Source organism: Ursus americanus, chromosome 4, assembly GCF_024610735.1.
Source record: "Ursus americanus isolate L20-20 chromosome 4, mUrsAme1.1.p, whole genome shotgun sequence".
NCBI classification, from domain to species: Eukaryota; Metazoa; Chordata; class Mammalia; order Carnivora; family Ursidae; genus Ursus; species Ursus americanus.
In genome coordinates this window covers 92,109,729-92,121,552 of record NC_142130.1, presented here as the reverse complement: position 1 = coordinate 92,121,552, position 11,824 = coordinate 92,109,729, and the positions used below count along the sequence as shown (strand labels likewise).

At 47.0% G+C, this 11,824-nt stretch overlaps 1 long non-coding RNA gene across 1 annotated transcript; it reads right to left on the bottom strand.

Moving 5' to 3' along the window:
* Window positions 1–4,057: 4,057 nt before the first annotated feature.
* On the bottom strand, window positions 4,058–11,036 carry LOC123802646 (uncharacterized). Its single transcript, XR_006782597.2, has 3 exons — window positions 10,820–11,036; window positions 5,130–5,261; window positions 4,058–4,494 (listed from the first exon to the last, which is right to left on the bottom strand). It is a non-coding gene; the product is annotated as an uncharacterized LOC123802646 (long non-coding RNA).
* Between the last annotated feature and the right edge of the window lie 788 nt (window positions 11,037–11,824).

Below are 11,824 nucleotides of genomic sequence, written 5' to 3'. Positions count from 1 at the left end.
ACTGGTGCCGTCTCAGAACTTCTGGTATGAGGTAGCAGCGGGTAAACCATGCTGAAGGTCATGGGAAGCACAAGTTGGAGAAACAGCCTCATCATGTGCCCTTGATTTAAGCTAAATATTTTGGAAGGCAGTGTGACCATGTGTGCTGTTTGCATTTCTTGCAGGTATCCTTAGAAATTCACAGTCAGGAGGTGCCTGGGTGGCTCAGTCCATTGAGCATCTGCCTTCAGCTCAGGTCATGATCTCAGGGTCCTGGGATCCAGCCCCATGTCAGGCTTCCTGGTCAGTGGGGAGTCTACTTCTCCCTCTTACTCTGCTGCTCCCCCCTGCTTGTGCTCTCTCTCTCTCTCTCTCTCACTCTCTATCAAAGAGATAAATAAAATCTTTAAAAAAGAAAGAGAGAGGAAGGAAGGGAGAGAGAGGGAGGGAGAGAGAGAGGAAGGAAGGCAGGAAGGAAGGAAGGAAGGAAGGAAGGCAGGAAGGAAGGAAGGAAAGAAGGGAGGAAGGAGGAATGAATTCAGAATCAGTTGGTCACCTGGGCCCCGGCCAATCAGACTAGAGTCTTAGTCCACGTTGAAAAATTCTGTTACCTTCACACACATCATTCTTAGCCACATATCTCACTCCACAATCTGTCTTGAGATGGCTTGCTTCCTCAGAAATTTCTGCACTGAGTGGGAATCTTTCTAACCTTTTTACTCCAGAAGGGAAAAAAAATTAGTAAGCAACAACTAAAAATGGGCTGTTATTTATATATACTTCTGGCCAGTCGGGGAAACCAGATGAGAGAGAAGGAACAAGATTTACACATTTTGCTTTTGTATCAGAAGGAAAAAAGCATGATTCACTGTATGCCATTTATTTATATACAAATATCTAGTTATAATCAAATAAGGATTTTAATAAAAATCAGTAAGACAGTAACTGGCCCTTCTGCTGATTTGGGGCATCCCTGGGCACCCACGCTCACAGATGCTCTTGGTTGCTTCAAAAATGAGTAATGAGGGTGCTTGGTGAAGCTTTTTAAGGTCAATATATAGGGTTCTTTCAACCAAGGATAGAGGCGAGCGGGCGCGATAATGCTGAATCACTGCGAAAGGCAGCTATGAGTGACTGAGACAGCAGGGTGCGGGGCTTGGCGCAGTCCCCGGCGCACAGGAGGTCCTCCCACGGGGAAGACGGGCTCCCTTTCTTCACCCCCTCATTGGCCAGCAGACAGCCTAACCCTTGTGCTGAGCCTGGATTGGCAGAGCTTGCAAACTGGTGAAGAGGAGTGTTGATTTCTATCTTCCATTCATTCAGTAAGAGCTCTGTTGCTTCCCCATGTTCCCACCTTAATCCAAATTCATACAATTACCACTAATACTAGTGGCCATTTATTGCCATTAATTGAGCACTTTCTGAGTGCCAGGCACTAAGACCTTTATGTCTACTAACTCACAGAATCCTTACTGATCCTCTACAACGGGGACACCGTGATTGTCACCCTGATTCTGCGGGTGAGGAAACAGAGGGACCGGTGGTTTGATCAACTTGCCCAAGGCACGTGGCATCTGTAATGGCTGGTACGCAACTACTTGTCCAAAAACTTAGTGTCTAAGCCAACAAACCTGTGTTGTCTCACAGTTTCTATAGGTCAAGAATCAAAGGACTGAAAATAAACTCTCTGGGCCAACTTGCTCTCTGGGGGGCCACGGGGGACACACGCCCAGCATGCAGCCCAATCAGGGTCTGCGGCTGGGGGAGCTGCACACCCAGCACTGAGCTGTTGCCATGGAAAAGCCATTGTCTCTGGAGCTGTGCTTAGAGGAGGCCTGTCCCCTCCCACCCTGAGGCTGTCACACAGGCAGCTGCTGTTAAGCCACGGGAGGGTCCTGCAGTCAGAGGCAATAGTCCCAGGCCAGAAGGGCAGGGAGCGCTGGTGGCATCTGGTCATCTGCGGAGAACCAATGATGGAGGTCTGCCGCTGGACACGCAGAGCTCCCCAGAGCAGCCTCAGCCCAGCCAGGAGCCCTGCCCGACAGTCAGCTGGGACCAGCACTGTACTCACTCCCAATAAGGTCTCAGGCCCCAGCACTGGGGACAGTGGCGGTCGTGAAGAGCCCCCATGAGACTAGAAATGTCCAACAATGCAGGACAGCCCCTGTGCTTTCTCACACCGCTCAACCTTGGCACTGGTGGCATTTGGGGCTTCTTTGTTATGGGACCGCCCTGTAGAGTGTTTTGCACCAGCATCCCAGGGCCTTTACCCTCCAGGTGCCAGGAGCACCCTTCCCCCAGCTGTGACAATCAAAAATGTCTCCAGACCCAGCCCACGTCCCCAGGTGAGCAAAGGGACTCCACTGAGAACCACTGCTCTGGCGGGAACAGCGATCCCTCTGCTTTCCCACTGTTTTGTTCATTTACTTGTCACCTCTCAGAGGGGATGGCCCCGGGCACAGCCCCTGCGACAACCTGCCCGTGCCCTCAGGCAGACCCCACAACCCAGCACCCTGTACACTTGACTGTGGCCCTTCCACAGGCACTGGGATTGCCTGTCTGCATTCTTGCTTCATTCCACGATTTACCAGCTGCCTGTATCAGCTGGTATGGGGTACAATGGTGAGCAAAGTATAGGGCCCAGCCTTATTTGCTTGGAGCCCACCTGCCTTCCTGACCCTGGATGCCCTGAGGTCCTGAGACACACGCCTGACCCACGGCAGGACCGCCTCTTAGAGTAAGATCTCGCAGGGCTCCCCCTCAGCGGCTAACCCAGTGGTCAGTCCCCAGTCCAGGGACCTGGCCCACCTTGCCGGCTACCCTCAGACTGCAGGCCCTCCCATCCGTCTTCTGCCAGCACCTGTCAAGCTCTGGGGCACCCAGGACTCTCCTGGGAGTGGTGTTAGAATGCGGGCTTGGATCTGCTAGGTCTGGGTGCTGCATTTCCAACCCAGGGCATGCCGATGCCACTGTCCAGGGACCCCGTGTGGGCGGTGGAGGGCCAAGCCACCTCAGGAAATCCGACAAATGCACCAGCAGGGTTAGGGTTCTGCCTCCTGCGGAGGGGCCTGGGGACTACAAGGGTTCTCGCCCTAAAGCTGATTCTGCCAACGGGAATTTGGAAATTGGGTAACGCCGTGAAGACCACTCAGGACGAACCTCCAAATTCTTCCCGAGCACACGAAGCCATGTAGGAGGTTACTTGACGGTTTGATTGCTTCCAGGACAAGCGAAGGCCCCTCGTGACAGCCTCCAGGGTCAAAATCTAGAGGTCAGCCGGGCCAAGAAGAGCACTCGGATCACACACCCCCTCCTCGGGGTCAGAGTTCTCCGCTGGCGGAGGCAGAGCGCGGGCACCAGGGACTAAGGCGCACCTCGGAGGCTAAAGTCCTCCCCCTCCCTCCTCCGGGGTCCAAGGAAGGGACAACGTGCAGCCCCTCCCAGAGATGCTGGCGGCCCGGGGGCCCGAGGGGCAGCCCGCGGAGTCTGGGCAAGCCCACCTTTCCTACCAGCGCTCGCGGGGACGCCGGGTGCTCTTTCCCCAGCGCGGCCAGCAGAGACCAGGGCGACCTGGGCCGCCCGACCGGCCCTGAAAGACACGCGGGCGCGAGCGCCACCTCGTGGTGCAGCGGCCACACAGCCCGGCCGAGCAGTCCTCAGACTTGGGCTCCTGGGCAGTTGGTAAAACCAGCGCAGTCACTCGCTGGAAAACATACCCTGACTCTATTCCTCTCTTCTGAGGTTGAATCTGCGTGGCAGTTATATCTCTGAGAGACAGCCATCATCCCTGAAATCCCAGATCACTAAAGAAAAGGTTTGGGGGGTTTGCACTGACCATTAGTTCAAACGTTTATTGAGCACCTACTAGACCCAGACAGGGCAAGAAAACCGTAAACCAACCACAGTCCGTGGCGCATGGGCTCCGTCCAAGCAAGACGCTTGTCCAGCTCCAACGCCCACAGCATGCGGCAGGAGCCCTGACCTAGAGGTTCTAGAGGGGAAGCAAAAGGACCAACACTTACGGGTATTTGTTACACACCCAGCTCTGCTCTGGGTGCTTTGCCTCTGTTGTCTGTCGATATGTCAGGGAAACAATAGAAAAGGAAGGAGAGTCGTATCCCTGTTTGACAGCTGAGATGACACAGTAGCAGTGCAGGGTGACCTGCAGCCTTATTGACAGCTCGTTCCCTCATCACACAGCAGCCCCGAGCCAGGCCGTCCTGTCCAGTTCACGAGAGTCCAGCTCAGCTAGGGTCAGCCCGAAGAATCCCGGGGTGGGGATTTAGCACTACAACCGGAAGCCAGGACTCGGGGCTCTTGGATCAACAGAGGCTGGTGTTGGCCATTCCTGAATCTATCCTTTGTCCGCCTCTTCTCCCCTCTCCTCCGAGCCCCCACCCTGGGTTGGAATCCCACCACTCCTGGTTGTGTCGTTTGCAATCATTTAACCTGCGCGTGACAGTCCTCTTACCTGCAAAAGGGGAACGTTATCTTGCTCTCAGGTTCTCAGGGTGGCTGTGGGGTATAAAATAAGATCCCCCATGAAAAACAACTAGCAGCGGTCCCCGGGCATCACAGCACGCTCACATGTGCCCACTTCTGTCTCCTCCTTCCACCCACATGCAATCCATTCTCTGGACTCATGTGCCCTCCAGGAAGGCTGCCCTAACCACATCTGACACTTCCATTCCCTGTATAACTAAACCACCAAGCCTTCAGCACGAGCTCACACATCACCCTCAACTGCTGTCCAACTCTCCATCAGGATATTTTGTTTCTTAGACTTTAAATTGTTAAAAAGCAGTAACTTTGAAGTATAAAATTGTCTGTGATGTTTGTCGGACAGATTTCCTATCTCAGTCTCATTCCTCCCCTCCTTGAACCACAGGAAGAGGCAGGACAGGGTCTCTCCTAGACAAAGCTGGATGAATCCCAGCTCTCTTATGCGCAGGAAGGCTCATCCACCAAGGTAGCAGCCTCCCCCCCCCCACCCGTACCTTGAAATTAGGTGCAATAGTTAAAAATTCCCTTCCCACCTGATCTCCCTATTTCCCTCTACAGTTCAGAACCGCCTCTGATTCCTGTGAGGTTTGTCTGCATCCTGCCAATTGCTAAAGGTTTACCATACAACTAGAGTGAGTAATGATTACCTCTTCCCTGGAGTAATGACTCCTGGCGATGATGACAGACTTCCCCCGCCATGGGCCACCTCATCAGCAAGGCTCTTGGTAACAACCTCCCCGTATCGTATCGACACTCCCTCTGTTTTACTGTTGCATGACCTATAATTGTAATAATGGTCACCATTTATTGAAGGCATATTCCCCCCAAGTGACTTCCACATGTGATCTTGAATCCTCGCAGGGATTAAACCCATGGGGTTGGACCTATTGTTATCCCATTGAACAGATGACTAAACCAAGCCTTAGAAGGAGTATTTCCTCTTTTTCCAATCTCTGTAGGACTACAGTTATCTACCCCTAAATGAGCGAACCTACGGTAAAACCATTTGGGTTTTCCCATCCACTATTTTCCTTTTTATGAAGCCCTTTTAACTACCAGTTTAATGTCTCTAATAGTTATAGGACTATTTAGGTTTTCCTATTTCTAGTTGAGTCAGTTTTAGGAGGCTACATATTTTTTAGAAATTTGTCTACCTCACCTAACTTTTCAAATTTACTAATATAAACTCGTAATATTTCTTATTGAGTTTTTATAACTCTATTGCATCTTTAGTTGTGTACACTTTTAATTCTTAATGTTGTGTTAAATCATCTTTCTTCTTGACTATATTATCTCATGAGGGGTTGGTCAGTCTCATTAATTCCAAAGAATCCACTTTGATCCTTTGTTACATTTTCATTTTCTATTTCATTACTTCCCACTGTCATCTTGATCGTCTCTTTACCTCTGTTTCTTTGGATTATTTCTGTTACTTTTCCTCCTTAATATCTTAAAGTGGTTGCTTCACTCATTCATTTTCTATCTTCTTTTTCTTTTCTGGTATAATTTAGGATTGATTTTCTAAGAATCCCGTTAGTTTCATCCCACACGTTTTGATATGTAGTTGTTTTTAATTATTACTTAAGATAGTTATTTCATTTCTATGATCTTGGGTTATTAACTGATAAATTATTTAGATGGGACTTTATTTCCAAAAGCATGGCATTTTATTACCCTTGTTGTTGACCCTGAATTTAATTTCATTTTGGTTAGAGAAAGGGAACTGAATGACGGTTTCTTTAAGATATATCAAGTCTTGTTTGCTGACTTTGTTCACGGTCCTCTTAATGAATATTCTGACTGTGTATGCAATCCCAGCTGCTGGATGCAGTATTTGACATGGGTTCATGATGTGTCTTTTATTATCTACGTGCATTTTTTTTTTTTTTTTAGAGAGAGAGTGAGCAGCAGAGGGCAAGGAAGAGAGAGAACCTTAAGCAGGCTCCAAGCTCAGTGCAGAGCCCGACACGGGGCTCTATCTCATGACCCTGAGATCATGACCTGAGTGGAAATCAACAGTCAGACACTTAACTGACTGAGCCACCCAGGCTCAGTTCTTACATGTGTTCTTACTGATTTCTTGTCTGTTTAATTTTTCAGTTATTGATAGAGCCTTTGTTACAATAGTGATGTGACCCTTTCTTCTTGTTATGTTTAAAAACTCTGCGAGGGGCACCTGGGTGGCTCAGTGGATTAAGCGTCTGCTTTTGGCTCAGATCATGATCTCTGGGTCCTGGGATCAAACCCCTGCATCAGGCTCCCTGCTCAGCAGGGAGTCTGCTTCTCCCTCTCCCTCTGCCCCTCCTCCCAACTCATTCTCTCTCTCTCTCTCTCTCTCAAATGAATAAATAAAATCTTTTTTAAAATTTAAAAAAAAATACTTCAGAGGGGAGAGGGGTGGGGGATTGGGATAGGCCGGTGATGAGTATTAAGGAAGGCATGTATTGCATGGACCACTGGGTGTTATATGCAAACAATGAATCATGGAACTTTACATCAAAAACTTGGGATGTACTGTATGGTGACTAACATAACATAATAAAAAATTTTTATTAAAAAATTTTTAAAAAATAATAAAATAATAATTATGTTATAGGCTGGACATAAATTTAGCACTTTTATATCTTCCGATGCATAGAACCTTCTATCATTATGAAGAGACACTTTCATCTCTTGTAATACCTTTTGCCTTAATCTGCTTGTCTCATATTAATATAGCTACACAAGTGTTCTTTGGTTACTATTTGCCTGATAGATCTCTTCCTTTAATTTTTCTTCAACCTTTCCATGTTCTTCTATTCGAGGAATGTCTCTTATAAACAGGATGCAGTTGGAGTTCTTAAAAATTCAGTAGGACCATCCTTGTCTTTTTACTAGAGAATAAATTGAGTGCTCGAGGTCAGTGGTGTAAGGGGGATTTGTCAACTTTTTTGTTCATAAAGTCTTTAACAAATTTGGCAAACTATTGACTTCTCACATAGTTTCAATGTGACATCTAAAATTTTTATCATAAGTTTAAGTAATTGCAAAAGATTTGTTGGCATATTGTAAATATAGGCATTAACTATAAAATGATAATGTAATTCATTTAAATATGTCCCATGGAATATAAATATCTAGCAATCCACTACTCATCATCATCCATTTAAAAAACACAAGGCAAGCCCCACATTGGGCTCTGCACTGGGCATGGAGCCTGCTTGGGTTTTTCTATCTTCCTCTGCCCCCTCCCTGCCCCACTCAAGAGCACACACTCTCTCTCTTTAAAAAAAAAAAAAAAAGACAAGATTTCTTGTGGGGGTTTGGGTTTTTTTTGAAGATTTTATTTACTATTTTAGAGAGAGAGAGTGCACGAGCAGGGGTTGGGGGAAGAGCAGAGGGAGAGGGACAAGCAGATTTCATGTTGAGCATGGAGCCCAATGTGGGCTCCATTTCACAACCCTGAGATCATGACCTGAGCCAAAATCAAGAGTTGGACGCTTAACTGCCTGAGCCACCCAGGTGCCCCAAGATAGGCTTTTCTTTACACATCTGAAATGTTAGTGTCCTTTTTTTCCTTGAACATCTATCTTCATTGCACCTCCCCCACCAGATTTTACCCTAATGTCTTACATTTTTACATGATTCAAAATCTTTTGATCACAAATCAGATTTTTTTGCAATATGTATATAAATTTAATTTTTTTAAATCCTCCCACCATAATACTGCAAGAATGAAATTTGTTCCTTCTAGATAGTTTTCATTACAACATAAATAGAACACAAATGATCAAAATATAGATATATTAATTTTTGGTAAGTAATTATTCAGTACAAGTAGCAAAATTTTAATAGATACGCATCTCTTAAGGACATGGGTAGAGTTTTTATTTTTGACACGTGGCTACAGATAGTATTACTTCAGTGGTCTGAGAAGGGGGTCAGCACCACCTCCATGCCAATTTTTTATTAGTTTAGCTACAAGTGCTGATAAACATCGTTCTTACAAACATATTAAAGGGACTAGAATGAGTATCAATATAGAAGTCACCCAGTTCTTTTATCTTCTTTGAAGTCATTTGTTCTAAAAATTGGATATTGATTAATTATCAAAAATTCTTCTAAATGATCTACAAGCTGATAAATGAGTTAGGCCCTGTTTCCGTTTTGTTGAAAGCAAATCATTAGAAACCAGCTGACTTTCTAAGAGATTTGTTATTATATTATAGCCAATCACATGTGCAGTTTCAAGGAATTACACACAAGACAGGGGCTTTATCAAGGCGTATCAAATAGCTATTAATTTTATCAGTTACTCATAACTGGAGGCATCTCTTTTAGCCTGATATTTTCAAAAACTTTCAGAAAAATAGAAATATTATTGGGGCGCCTGGGCGGCTCTGTCGTTAAGCGTCTGCCTTCGGCTCAGGGCGTGATCCTGGCGTTATGGGATCGAGCCCCGCATCAGGCTCCTCCGCTGGGAGCCTGCTTCTTCCTCTCCCACTCCCTTTCCTTGTGTTCCCTCTCTCGCTGGCTGTCTCTCTCTCTGTCAAATAAATAAAATCTTAAAAAAAAAAATAGAAAAATAGAAATATTACCGATTTCACTGCACCTTTGCCAAGGAAAAGTTGAATAAGGAAATGCTGAGTAGGGTGTTCAATTAAATTTTGGCAAAAGATAATAAAAATGTTGCCCCTATAAGTGTGAACAGATGTTGAAGAAACTCTAAAACACTATCTTATCTCTGTTAAATGAAACCTTCTCTCAAAGACATTATGATAATCTGCTAAACATGGTGATTTTCGTCCGCTTGTTCTTAAAACCAAGGAAACTATGCACAGCCTGAGACATCCGTGAAAGACGGGACTCTCCAGGATTAGTGGGCTTAATAAAGGCCAGGTGCATGACTCCCGGTGCCCGTTCCTGGTCCCATAAGCTGCTCGCTAGCAAGCTCTTTCTACCTCTGAGGATGCTGACCGTGCAGGGGGGCGGCTCTGAAGCCAGCGAAGCCAGCATGTCTTCTCCAGTCCCAAATATTTCTAATGCAGGTGTGGAGCCTTGCATGTGTCTGCTGCGTGGGTGACGTGAGCCACTGCTGTCCAGGAGTCTTTGTTTTGTCCTCATGGCAACAATACATTCTGTGGCCATAGTAGGGGATGGAAGAAGCAAGGTGACTAGAGGAAAATCAGCATCAGGTGGATTGGGAAGCTAGGTTCTAACCCAGGCTACAACACATATGACTTCAGAACATTGCAGCCTGGGCCGGAACCTGGCTTCCCGCTCAGGGCAGTGCAGGGAAGACAGGGATTGCCTGGAAGCCCACCTGAGGCATTTAAAGGGTGTCCACTGCACTGATATTTCATACGGTCTGGGGCCTCGGGAGGTTCTCGCCCTCTGGAGCATCGATGTTGGTGGCATGTACTTGTCTGGGTCAAGTCCAATGGGACCAGTCATGAAGAAAGGGAGAACAGACACTGCAGGTGGGCACCCAGACAGACACACTTGGGAAAGGTTACCCGGATGACAAGACTCTACAGGTGATGCTGTGCTGAGCCCCCTGGGGACAGCCACACCCCCAGGTGGACACAGAGCAGTTGCCTGAGGAGTGGGGTCAACACCTGCCCTGGGCCATCTTGCCACAGTGCTCCTGCAGCAACCTGGACCTCCATTTGCATTCCCTCTTCTGGCTTCTCAGGATTTCCTTTTCTCTCCAGCTTCGTTTTTCACTGCCACCTACATTTTTAGTAGGTACCCAGGGTTTTAAATATTTTGGAAGGTGACAATTTTTCAGGTTCTCTAAACAGCCATATTGACAGAACTGAAAATGCTTCTGTAGTTTTACAAAAGGTTTTCAATCACTGCCCATCGGGGAGGGCCAGGAGAAGCCAAAAGCCTATAAGATTGGGTCTCAAAGCCACAAGCTTGAGGAGACATCACAACCCCCCATGTGTTGAGGATGACTGTGGTCCCCGATTTGGGTTGAGGCTGGAGAGTGCTGGTTCATTTGAGCCCCACCGCAGTGAGGAAGCTGAGGTTCAGCTCAATGCCCACCCCACCTCTGGTCAGTCCTGAGGCAGTGGTCAGTGCGAGTGCCCTGCCCCTCCGAGTGGATTTCACATCCAGTCGTTTCTCGGCAATTCATCTCTTTTATTCCTGTTTCTTTCTCTTTCTCATGCTTCCTGTTTTCCATGCTCATGTTCTCGGCCACCACTCAGACCTACCTGTACACCCCAAGGAGTGCGTGTAGCATCTTACACACCAAAGATCTGCCCCGTGTGGAGGGGGTGGCTGCTGTCCCCTACCCCACTTAGAACGAGGGCTTTGTTGCCAGTGAGGGTGTCCGAGAGCTGAGACTCACTCTTGGAGGGTTCTCTCCCCTCTCCTGGTCACAGCGTTTTGGTTCACATCTTGATTTATTTGGTACTGAGTTCATGGTCAGGAATGCAACCTCACAGTTACACATTTTTCTTGTGGAACAGTGCGATCCGATCGTGCTGCAGTTTCTATGAGTGCCTGGAAAAAAACAAAACCACGGACTGCCTGTAACTCTTTCTCTGAGCTCCACCAGGGGCTCTGAGAACTTCTGTGAAGTGAGTTCTAACCAACTTGAGCCCTTACAAAGCAGCAAAGCATGTAAGGCCAAGAAATTTTATTAAAATACATCTTGTTTGAAAAATGAGTTCAGAGCATTCTCAACTCAGTTTCCAGCTAATGTAAACGCTGAAAGCACATTCCTCATTTGGGGAGTGAGAACAAGGAATTTTATGTTTTAAGTGTGGGAGCCAACATTTCTAGACAGATACTTAATGTTTTGGGGTGGGACAGAATGGAAAGAGGACCAGCCTGGGAACTGGAGGGTCCAGGCAAGCCCCAAGCTCTGCCACTAGCTTGCTGGACAGCCTGCAGCCAGTGGTTGCTGCCTCTGTTTCCCTATCTGTAGCAAGAGGAGTGGGAATGGTCTCTGAAGTCCCTTCCACCCCTAATGAGCCAGGATTCCAAGCCACAGAGAATTCTTCTGGCCTCAGCATCCCTTTCCCTCCCGTAGTCCTGCTTCTGGTGTTCGCATTGTCTGGTGTGCCCTTGGGAATGGGCGCAGTATCTGGGTACTTTTTCTCTTTCCATCTATTCTGCAGACAAGCCAAAAAAAAAAAAAAAATTATCACTATCACGCACTTCTCCAGGGCTTTTTAAACCATCAGAAAGTTGCACACAAACATCCCTTCTGCCTGCTTGCTGCAACGTTTTAGCAAATGAAACGCTCTTCTGAAATGTTCTGCACTGCCGATATTTTAGGACCAATTTAAAATGGCTGCACAGCAGCAGAAATTGACAGAGACACTCACACATGTGAAGGTAAATCCAA